We start from the raw sequence: 10555 nt of genomic DNA on the forward strand, positions 1-10555 counted from the left end.
TTTAGCACTGGATGGTTTCTCTCTCAAGTGGAAACAATTCTATGACCAGGTATCTTAATGATGTTTAATCTAGGAGGTGAGAATTCACAATAAGGCTTAAGCTTTAATTGGTAATTGTGATGGTTAATTTTATTTGACTTGACTGGTCAAAGGGGTGCCCAGATAGCTGGTAAAACATTATTTCTGGGTATATGCATGAGTGAAGGTTTTCCAGAAGAGATTAGCATTTAAAGTGGTGTACTGAGTAAAGATCACCCTCACCAATGCAGGTGGGGATTATCCAGTCCAAGGGTAGGAGAACCTAAAGGTAGAAGAAGGGTGAATATGCTCTCTGCTGCAGCTGGGACACACATCTTCTCCTGCCCTCTGACATTGGGTCTTCTGGTCCTTGGGCCTTCAGACTCAGACCAGGACTTATGCCATTGGCCCCCAAGTTCTCAAGCCTTTAGATTTGGACCAGAATTACACCACTGGCTTTCCTGGGCCTCCAGCTTACTAACAGCAGATCCTAAGACTTCTCGCCTTCCATAACCATGTGAGTCAGCGTCTCACACTAAATCTCTTTCTGTATGTCTACGTACATCCTGTTGTTTCTGTTTCTCTGGAGAACCCTGACTAATACAGTAATGAAGCAGCAGTCACTCATGTCAGCTGGGGAGGGCAGACCTGTGTGGTCATTTTTCTGATTTGTACAGTGTTCTTATTTTTGCCTTTGTTCATATATGATTGTGGAATGCTCTTGTTTGGTCTTATTCTAACCTATCATGGTCAACATGTGTCTGACGTTGGTATTCTGCGAAATTGTGAATTCAACAGTGGAACATCATTACCTAGCTGTAAGAGCCAGACAGGTGCTGTCAGCTCTCAGGGCTGTTTTGTTTTGGGGGTTTTTCCCCAATTATCTGCTCTTTTTTCCCTCAATATCTATACACAGAAAAGCAGAGTAGCAACTTTCATAAAACAGAAATTACAGAAAGATATAATGGGATACAAATAAAAGATTTACATTTATCTCTCTTTGCCTAAGATCAATTTGAACAAAAATAAAAACACAAAATACCTAAACAACTAATCAATAATGTAAATCTGATTGATATATTACCAAGTTTTGTATCTGAAAATAGAAAATATATCTTGTCTTCAAGTGCCCATGGAACATTCATTAAAATTGATTACATATTAGTCAACTAGGAAAATCTTAATAAATCCCTAAGGAGTAAAAAGAATATAGATAATATTAGCTAATAATAATGAAGGAAAACTAGCAATTAATTACAAACTCAGAAAATACAGACTCTTCTACTCAGAAAAAATTCCTGATCTTGTAAGACAAATGGGTAATACAAAGGGAAACTACAGAATTTTTAGAAAGCAATAGTAGTGAAAACACTGCATATCAAAACCTATAGGCTACAACTAAAGCAATGAACAGAAGAAAACTGGCTTTTACATATATACATGATTAAAACATGAAAATAAATAATGCATAGGATTCAAAAAAATTCAAGGGAATAACAAAATAAACCAAAGGAAAGCAGTAGGGAGGAATTAACAAAGGCAAAGCAGAAATAAATGAGTTAAAACAAAAAATCAATAAAACTAATACCTCAAACAACAACATTATTACCACTGTTAATTTGATTCCTACCAGGGAAACTGCTTGCAAAGAATGACTCAGTCCTGGTATGAATTCAGTTTTCACGTTCTTATTTCTCTACTACTACAGCCGACTCTGAAGTATAAGTTTCAAGATAGTGTTAACTTGAAAGTAGAGAAGCAAACGTGACATGTATAAACAAAATGTACAAGCACATTAGTATTTGGGTGTACATTGATTTGCATTGAATATTTTAATGACCTTTTAGAAAGAAGTCATAGGAAACCAATACTTCAAGTCTCACCCCCAGCCACCAAACAGTATAGAACAAGGGTCAGCAAACTTTTTCTATAAAGTACCAGACAGTAAATATTTTAGGCTTTGAGAGCTATATGGTCCCTGTCACTGCTACTTAATTCAGATGCTGTGCTCTAAAAACAGCTACAAACTGGGAACATTGTTAGAGGAAATTTGGAGGTAGCTGTTCCAAGGGAGGTCATTGTCTGCATTAATTCAAGGTCCACCAAAATGGTACTTGTGTACATCCTAAACCACATCTTCTGCCTCAGGTGGCATATCATAACCTGGAAAGATTTATCCATTTCGATTTCTCATTATACATTTGCATCTACAAATCCTTACACCGTGATCATATATTCTCTGTCCCAGGCAATGTGATGACAGTGTGGTATGAAGAGCCACTCACCAGGTTTAAATCCCAGCTTCCCCATTTCATAACTTATGATTTAAAGGGAGTTTGTCTAATCCCTTCAACTTAAGTCCTCATTTGTAGAATGAGAAACATGACAAGAATATTTACAGGGCTGTTGAAAGTGGAAGGAGATCATATAGCTAAAGCACCCAAGGCAACACACGTTTCCTTTTCCTCACTCTACTTCCAATTTCAAAAAATACCCCAAAACCCATCTGTTACTTTAAAGTAAAATGAATTCCCACCCTTTGTTTTTCCTTTTGTCTGAAATAGTAAGATTACAGGAAGAACCACTAATGTTTCTAAAATTCTTGTCACACATTAATATAAATGATCATATTTTTAAAAGGTTTTATTTATTTTTAGAGAGAGGGGAAGGGAGGGAGAAAGAGAGGGAGAGAAACATCAACGTGCAGTTGCCTCAGGTGTCCCCTACTGGGGACCTGGCCAGCAACCCAGGCATGTGCCTTGACTGGTAATCGAACCAGTGACCCTTCAGTTCAAAGGCCAGCACTCAATCCAGTGAGTCACATCAGCCAGGACTAAATGATCATATTTTATCTACATTTAAAAATGCCTTTTAACAATGAAGGTGATTATTCATTTTATGGAAACACTTTGGATGCCTCTGTTTTTAAAGCAGAGAGATTCACAGAACATCCAAGCATTAACTTCAAGTATCCAAAAGTTTCCAAAATCATGCATATTTTTCATTGTAAAACATTAATATCTTTTAAAGTTGTCAAACTATGCATCTACTTTGTTTTTGTTTTTGTTTTTTTGAGATGTCCAGTTCTTTTAAATTGTGAATTTCCCATTCTATTAGACATCAAACCAAAAATCTCCTGAGAATTTTCATCACCACACTGGAAAAAGCTGAGGAAAACAAAATCTCTTGGCCTTGAAGGGACAATGATATATGGACATCAAGGCCATTTACACTCACCCAGCTATTCTCTCCCTTGCCCCTTAGGTCTCAGTTTCAGCAGACAGAAGGTTCTGGAGTCAGACTACCTATGCTCAAATTCCAGCTCTTCAACTAGCAGGATGGATAATCTTGGACAAGTTCAGTAACCGTCTCTGTGCCTCAGTTTTCTCCACTATAAAATGGGGCTAAGGATAGTACTATCTCAAAGGAAGGCCTGTTGTGAGGACTCAATGTGTGTCTCAGTTTGGGTTGTCCCAAAAGGCAGAGCCTGAGACAGAACTCCTGTTTAGGCAGGTTGTTGAGGAAGTGATCCCAGGGAGCAGGGGGAACAAGGCAAGGGAGAGAAAAACACCAAGCCAACTAGCCACACGTTGTTGACTTGTTGACAGTGCCACCAGGGCTTAACCCTGCAGGGGCCCTTCTGAAGTACCTTAAAGAATGGTACTCAAAACTGTGCCTCCGAAGGACGGGAAGCTTGGGGCATTCATCCATTAAGCCCCACTCCTCATTTGTTGAGGTTCACTCCTGGGAGCTATAACTTCACCTCACAAGCTGGCTGGCCCATTCACTGGCGGGCCAGGCTTCCCCGGCTTCAGAGGAAGCCCTGAGGCAGGAAAGGGGAGTTATGTCCTTGAAATGAAAAGATGGCGACAAGCACAGAACTTTCCACCATAACTGCACTAACACCCAGCTGACGTAGGTAATACGGCGTAGACTCAGAAGTTATCTGGCACAATATATGAAACACCAAGCCCAGCGTGCGTAGAAGACAAATACCATGCATCCTTTGGGTCCTGAATACTGAATAATAATGACAGGTTCTCACCCAGGAAATGTAAGCAAGAGTGCAAGCAGCAGAGGGTGCAAAACAACAGCTCAGTTAGATTTCACAGGGTTCCAGGTGCCTGAGAGACATTGAGGTGGAGCTCTCTAACAGACAGACAGGAACCCTGGTCTGGAATTCTGGAGGGATGGGTGAGAGCTGGAGATGGAGACTTGGGAACCACCAGTATCTACATTAGAGATCAACATTCCTGTGTGATCATGGAGGAAGACAAGCTGAAGGAGAAAAGAAGAAGGCTAAGAATAGGCCCTAAGGCCAGATAGTGATAAGAGACCCTGAAAGGAGGGTGCAGCAGGAAAGCTCACACAAAATAGTCCTGCCAGGGAAGTAGGAGACAAGCTGGAGAGGGTGGTGTCATAGAAACGAGAGGAGAGAGGAAAAGAACAGCTTCCAGAAAAAAGGAATATTCAACAGTGTCAAATTCTGCTGAGACCAATGAAAATTGTTCAATATATGCATATTATAAAAAGGTGTTTTGTTTTTAATAAAATATGATTTTAGTTGGGAAAAGCAGAAACAATAAGAGCAATTTAAAAAGTGAGGTACAGCCCTACCTGGTGGGGCTCAGTGGGTTGGGCATCACCCTGCAAACCAAAAGGTCACCAGTTGGATTCCTGGTCAGGGCACATGCTTGGGTTGTGGGCCAGGTCCCCAGTGCGGGATGGGGGCATGTGAGAGGCAACTGATGGATGGTCCTCTCACACAACGATGTTTCTCTCCAACTCTTTCTCCCTCCCTTCTTCTGTCTCTAAAAATAAAAAAACTAAAGTCTTTTTAAAAAAAATAAAATAAAAATTGAGGTGCAGCAGCATCTATCAAATTCAACTTGACAGATGCTTTTATTGAGTACCCACAGTATATTAGAGCAAAACTGAGACTAACAACCCAAAATTAACATTTAAAAATTCACATAAAACTAATAATTAAAGATTAAATCTCTTCTCTTTCCCTGTCCTTAAAAGGTGGGTTTTACGGTGTGAACATCTGATATGACGAACTTGGCCTCGACCTTTAATTCCATTTGTATGACTCAATCAGCAAGCATTCTTCACTGACTGTGCTCCACTAGAATGTAAAGCATGTCCTCTGAACACTGGAAGCTATGCAAGCCAACCTAATCGTCAACACGCCCACTGGTTTTGCCAAACATATGCTTAAAAACCGTCTTCCTTCCAGGATTTGAAAGCCTAGTATCACAAAACAAAAAAACCTTACTTGTTTCCTTGCCATAATAACCAATTGTCTTTTAGCTTTGTGGCTGGGAGGCACTGGCCACTAGGTGGAGAAAGATACCCAGTGACCCCACAGGCAAAGGGACAAACTGAATTTTTAGTTCCCCGGATTCACTCAGTGACTTCTCTAGACAGTAGGTTGGATTCAGTTCTGAACAAAGGAAACCTCTATGAATGGCGATGCCAAGTATTCCAGGCACTTCGGGTCATTACTCCTTTCCCTGGAATCCATGCATTCACTCTCCAAGAATGAGTTCCCTGCCCTTTTGATCAAGATAACCCTCTGAATTTGAATTAAAAAGTCATTGTTCTGTGTCTCAGCCTTTAGCCTTCCACACAGCTCCTGGTAACAGCTCTCTAGTTACATTGGCGAAATTCAGGGGACGATTCCCCCTTGTCTCCTCCCGCAGGCCCTGCCTTTCCCTTAAAAACCATACTGGAGCATACTCTCCAGAAATATCTGCATTCCTACTGGAAACTTCAGAAGAACAGAAGGTCTTCAAGATCTAAAGGAATAAAACTCTTAAGGGTACAATTTGAGAACCACGACAAACACGCTCATAACCCACCCTAAGTTCTGCCTTCATCTGGAACTATAGTAAATTTCCCACTATCTTTGAATAACTTATGTGAATAATGTTTTAGAAACAAATCTGTTCCTCCAGCTAAAAGACTTTGCTATTCAAGTAAACTAAAGAAATTAATTCTATTAAATGTCTTTTGCTGTATTCTCTATCTCTCAAACTTTTTAAATCACAGCATAGTTATTTTTCCTTTCTAATGGTTTCCCCTGAACATACATCTCCTATTTTTAATGCATTACTCACTTTTACAGAAGGCCTTAAATATAGACTTCTAATTTTCTCTTTAAATAAAGTTTTATACTTTTTTATTATCCCTCATCTAAACAATTAAGCCTGTCCAAATATGTGAGTTATTTACTGAAAAATATTTTTCTACCTCCCAATTGATCACTGTTGGCAGAGAGAAACAATAAGAAGACATACCTGTTTCACAGATATGATTTTCTTCTTGTCCAAGAATATTCCAGCATTTGCAATTTTAAACCTTATATTATATTCATTTTAAACTGTAAGAGTAGATCCTAAGAGTTGTCATCACAAGGGAAAAAACTTTTTTTTTTTTGCATCTATAAGTGGTGACGGATGTTAACTATTCTGGTAATCATCTCACAATATATTTAAGTCATTATGCTACATACCGTGAACTTATAAAAAAGGAAAAGATAAAAGTAGAGTAAGTGGATGGTCAAAAATAGGTAGGGAGGAAGATAAAGTTAAAAAATAAGCCCAGTGAGAAAACAAAGTAAGGGCTGAATGGAGAAACATCTGATGGGGTCCTGGGGTTGCACCCGGGGAAGATCTTGTTGGTTGTCACCCCAGACCTGTCCCTTTCCATCTGTCCATCTTTTCACATTTGATTCTTTACTCCCTTTATCTCCAGATTCACTTTTTCTCCCGGATGTTTTAGATTTTGTGAAGATACCAAGATATCTGAAGATAACTACTAACTGATTATTTCAAGAAATCATTATAATTAATGTAGGGATTACCTACCAAACTCATTAACATTTATAGTTAACTTAGTCAGTCTGAAAATTGCGAGATCAAATCTTTCACTCTGCTAGATCATGTCAACCTTTAAGTGTATCCCATGCCCATGTGCAAACTCCATGCACACATGAGATCACAGAAGCTTGGAGACCTTAGGAAGATCTAATCCTCGCCCTCTCATTAGAAAGACAGAGCACTGAAGCCTGGAGAACAGAAGTACCTCCCCTCATCTCCTAAACACTGGTCCGTGGACTCAAACCTTCTGACCTCACTCCTGGTCCAGGGCTTGTCCCACACCATGACTTTCCAGAAACAAGACAAGTTCAGCCTAAACCACGTGTGTTACATGGACAGGAAAGCAGCAGACGCTCTCAGATTTCTACCCGCAGAAACAGAATAGTGGTCTGTGCCGCCCAGATTCCTCTGACCGTCGGGATTCAGCACGTGAGGGCCTGGGAGGGCCCTCCACCCAAGCCTCAAATTTAGACTTTTCACCTTATTTCCAAATAAGGTTAAACATGCAGTAACAGAAAGACACAAACAGAACTGAAAGACATTCCCTACACAACTTCAAACTTGGGTCCCTTCCAGACCACCCTGCAGTACACCGGGATCGTATGAATAACACAGTCATATTGGACAATTCTGTGTGTGCGTGTGTTAACAGCACTGATTTGTAAAATGTAACTATGTAAACTATATATCTATTTTCATATTTCACATCTTCACATTCCAGAAGATTCAAAAGTGAAAGTGTTCTGACCTCTTTGGACATACCAGAAACTGCTGACAGGAATACCAGGTTGTTTTGTGGGAAAATAGGGAATTCCTCCCAAACAGAGGCACCCTGCATAACCCTGTTCTGGACATTCTATTTGGAGCATCGTAGCATCATATCATGTAATAGCATGATGCCATGCAGTTCTCTCGATACACTCTGACATAGTATCCAGTTCACAGACAAGGACAGTGAGGCTTCGGTTAAGCATTCAAGCACAGACAACTAGTAAGAGGTTGAGTCAGGCCTAGAAAGAACCCAGTCCTGGCTGACCAAAGCCATGTTCCAGCCAGTCCAGTCACCACCTCCCAGGGTTGGTTAATTTCCACCGAGCCACCCTAATGCTTCAGGAAAATTAGTTGACGGTTTTCAACTCCTACTTGATAGCCTATCAATCAGATTTTAAGCAATTTCCTTCATCCTGTACTGCCCTTATTTACATGGGGGAAGTGAGGTACTCTAGCCTGTCAAAGTTTAACAGGCATGACATGGGACCTCACTGACAATTGAGTTACCTATGACCCTGCATCCCTTCCCTGACCTTTATTCCTAACTCATGGGTCTGAACACTGGCCGTGTTTTTGGTCCCTGTTTTACATTACAATCTATGAATTGGTACAGTTATGGCTCATTCCTCAGCTTCTCTGCCCATTTCCAAATAATACCTAAATCCTGTTTCTGTTTCTTTTTCCAATGACCTAAAGGAAAATGTTTTTGTCCAATATTCTCTCAATGCCCATGATGTGCCAAACCACAAAAGCCTGAAGTTATGTGAGCTGCTACCCCCCAAATGGGACCAGACAAAGGCAGGAAAATGGGGAAAGTTGTCTTCAGCAATTACCTCTACATGTTCCCTGTAAATCCCTTCTGTTCTTCTCTCCCTTGACCTCTTGTGCCAGCCTGCTGCCCTGGATTCCTATGATTAGGAAAGACAATGATATTACTAACTAATGGCCATAGGCTTTTGTGACTGACTGGTCACTGTCCCTGACCTTTTCAGAGGACTCCTAGAGGAAGCAATGCCTTTAGTAGAAATGCAGACACTGCGCACCTGGTAGGGAGATATTTTTAGGAAAGAGTATTCATTATAACAGATAAGTGATTATTTGGTCACATAAACTTATCCCCTCCCAGGGCTAAGTGCTACTTCTCAGAGGATGGCCAGGTATGTGCCCTCTTCCCTGAGCAGGATGAGGCAGCCAAGGAAAGAAAAGACATTGAACCAGACCTACCAATGGAGAGAGCCAGGCCTCAAGGACAAGTTCAGCCCAAGAAACAGAATACAGTAGGCAGAGTATTGAGGGCAACAGACTTAAGAAGTGGTGCAGGCAGCTGTTGACTTCTCGAACATAATACAAATTGGCAGAAGCGCCCAAACAAGCAAGTGAGATATAGAGGAGATTCGCCCTGGAGAGGGTCACATTCTGAGATTTGAGCAGAAAATGAATTGGGGAAACTAGGGGCATGGAGCAGGCAGGGCAGCAGGAACACTGTCCAATCCCTGGCATGCCGATGACCAGAGTAAGACAAGTCCCAACCTCTAAAGGGACAAAGATGCCAGGCATGTATCTGAGGTATCACTTTAGTTCCGAAAATAAGACAAGAATCTATCTCATGTATAAGTGGAGAGCCTGGGTCTCAGGGCAAAAACCTTCCTGATCAGAATGGAGAAACAAATTCAGGGCCAGACCTGGGCAGAACCCTACAAACTCTCTCTGGTTTGTAGTCAGGATGGAGCCATCCTGGAACTTGGGTACTGCTAGCAGCGGTCCCAGTTTGAAGGCCTGAGATGGGGTCAGGTGAGGCTATAAGCCCATACAACACTTTCTAACACTCACGCAGGAAAAAGCATCCGTCTGCACAGAAGTAAAGCTGTGGACACAGCACTTGGCAAGTGGACAGCATCTTTGTATTATTTATATAAAGATACTCCTCCCAGCTGAACACAGATTTGTGCAAGGCACAGGCCTAGTGTATGCAACACAGGCAAGATTCTAGCCTCCTCCTAATTCATCACTCAGCCAGCCTCAGGCAGCAAACAACCTGATCATCCATACTCAGCAGGCCTGGAAAGTACAGTGGCATAACAGTAAGAGACGGTTTATGCTGGAAAGATCTAGAATCTAGAGCAAGGGAAGGGCTTATCTTCTGTCCTCTAAGGTATGACCAAGCCTCCTCATCATACCTTATGGGACATAAAAATGCAGAATCAAACAAAGCATGTGTTAGCAGCTGATCAACAGATATCTTTCCTCCCAGGAAAAAAACATCTCAATATGAATTTAAGCTGAGAAATCTGAGAAACTGCAAAGTGAATCTTTGGTGGAAAAAAAAAATATATATATATATATATGGTATATATATACATATATATACATATATATACATATATATATGTATATGTATATATATATACATATATATATATATATATATATATATACCATGACTTTCTTTTCATTGTCAAGTTATGCTTCATCTTTGTTTTTTCCGGATCATCCTAGCAGAGTTTTCATTATCTATGACCAAGTAGATGATAAGATAGACAGATGCACCATTCAGAGGCCACATTTCACACAGCAGTTTTTTTTCTGAAAGTAACATCTGGTGCTGTAGCTCTGTTCCCCTTGGAGACTCAGCAGCTGTGGACATGGTTGGCTGCTTGGCTTGCTTCCCAGCTGTGGAGTTGTATCTCAAGTTGCTTCTGGACATTTGACTTCATCCTTCCACAGCCTCTCCCTCTCCTTTCACGTGAGGCTGACCCCAAAGAAGTCATGGCAAGATTCTGTGCAGGCCTGACTGGTGTGGCTCAGTGGGTTGGGTGACATCCCACAAACCAAAAGGTCATCAGTTCAATTCCTGGCCAGAGCACATGCCTCGGTTGCAGGCC

This window comes from Phyllostomus hastatus, unplaced genomic scaffold (genome assembly GCF_019186645.2).
Source record: "Phyllostomus hastatus isolate PE091 unplaced genomic scaffold, TTU_PhHast_1.1 phas_scaffold_501, whole genome shotgun sequence".
NCBI classification, from domain to species: domain Eukaryota; kingdom Metazoa; phylum Chordata; class Mammalia; order Chiroptera; family Phyllostomidae; genus Phyllostomus; species Phyllostomus hastatus.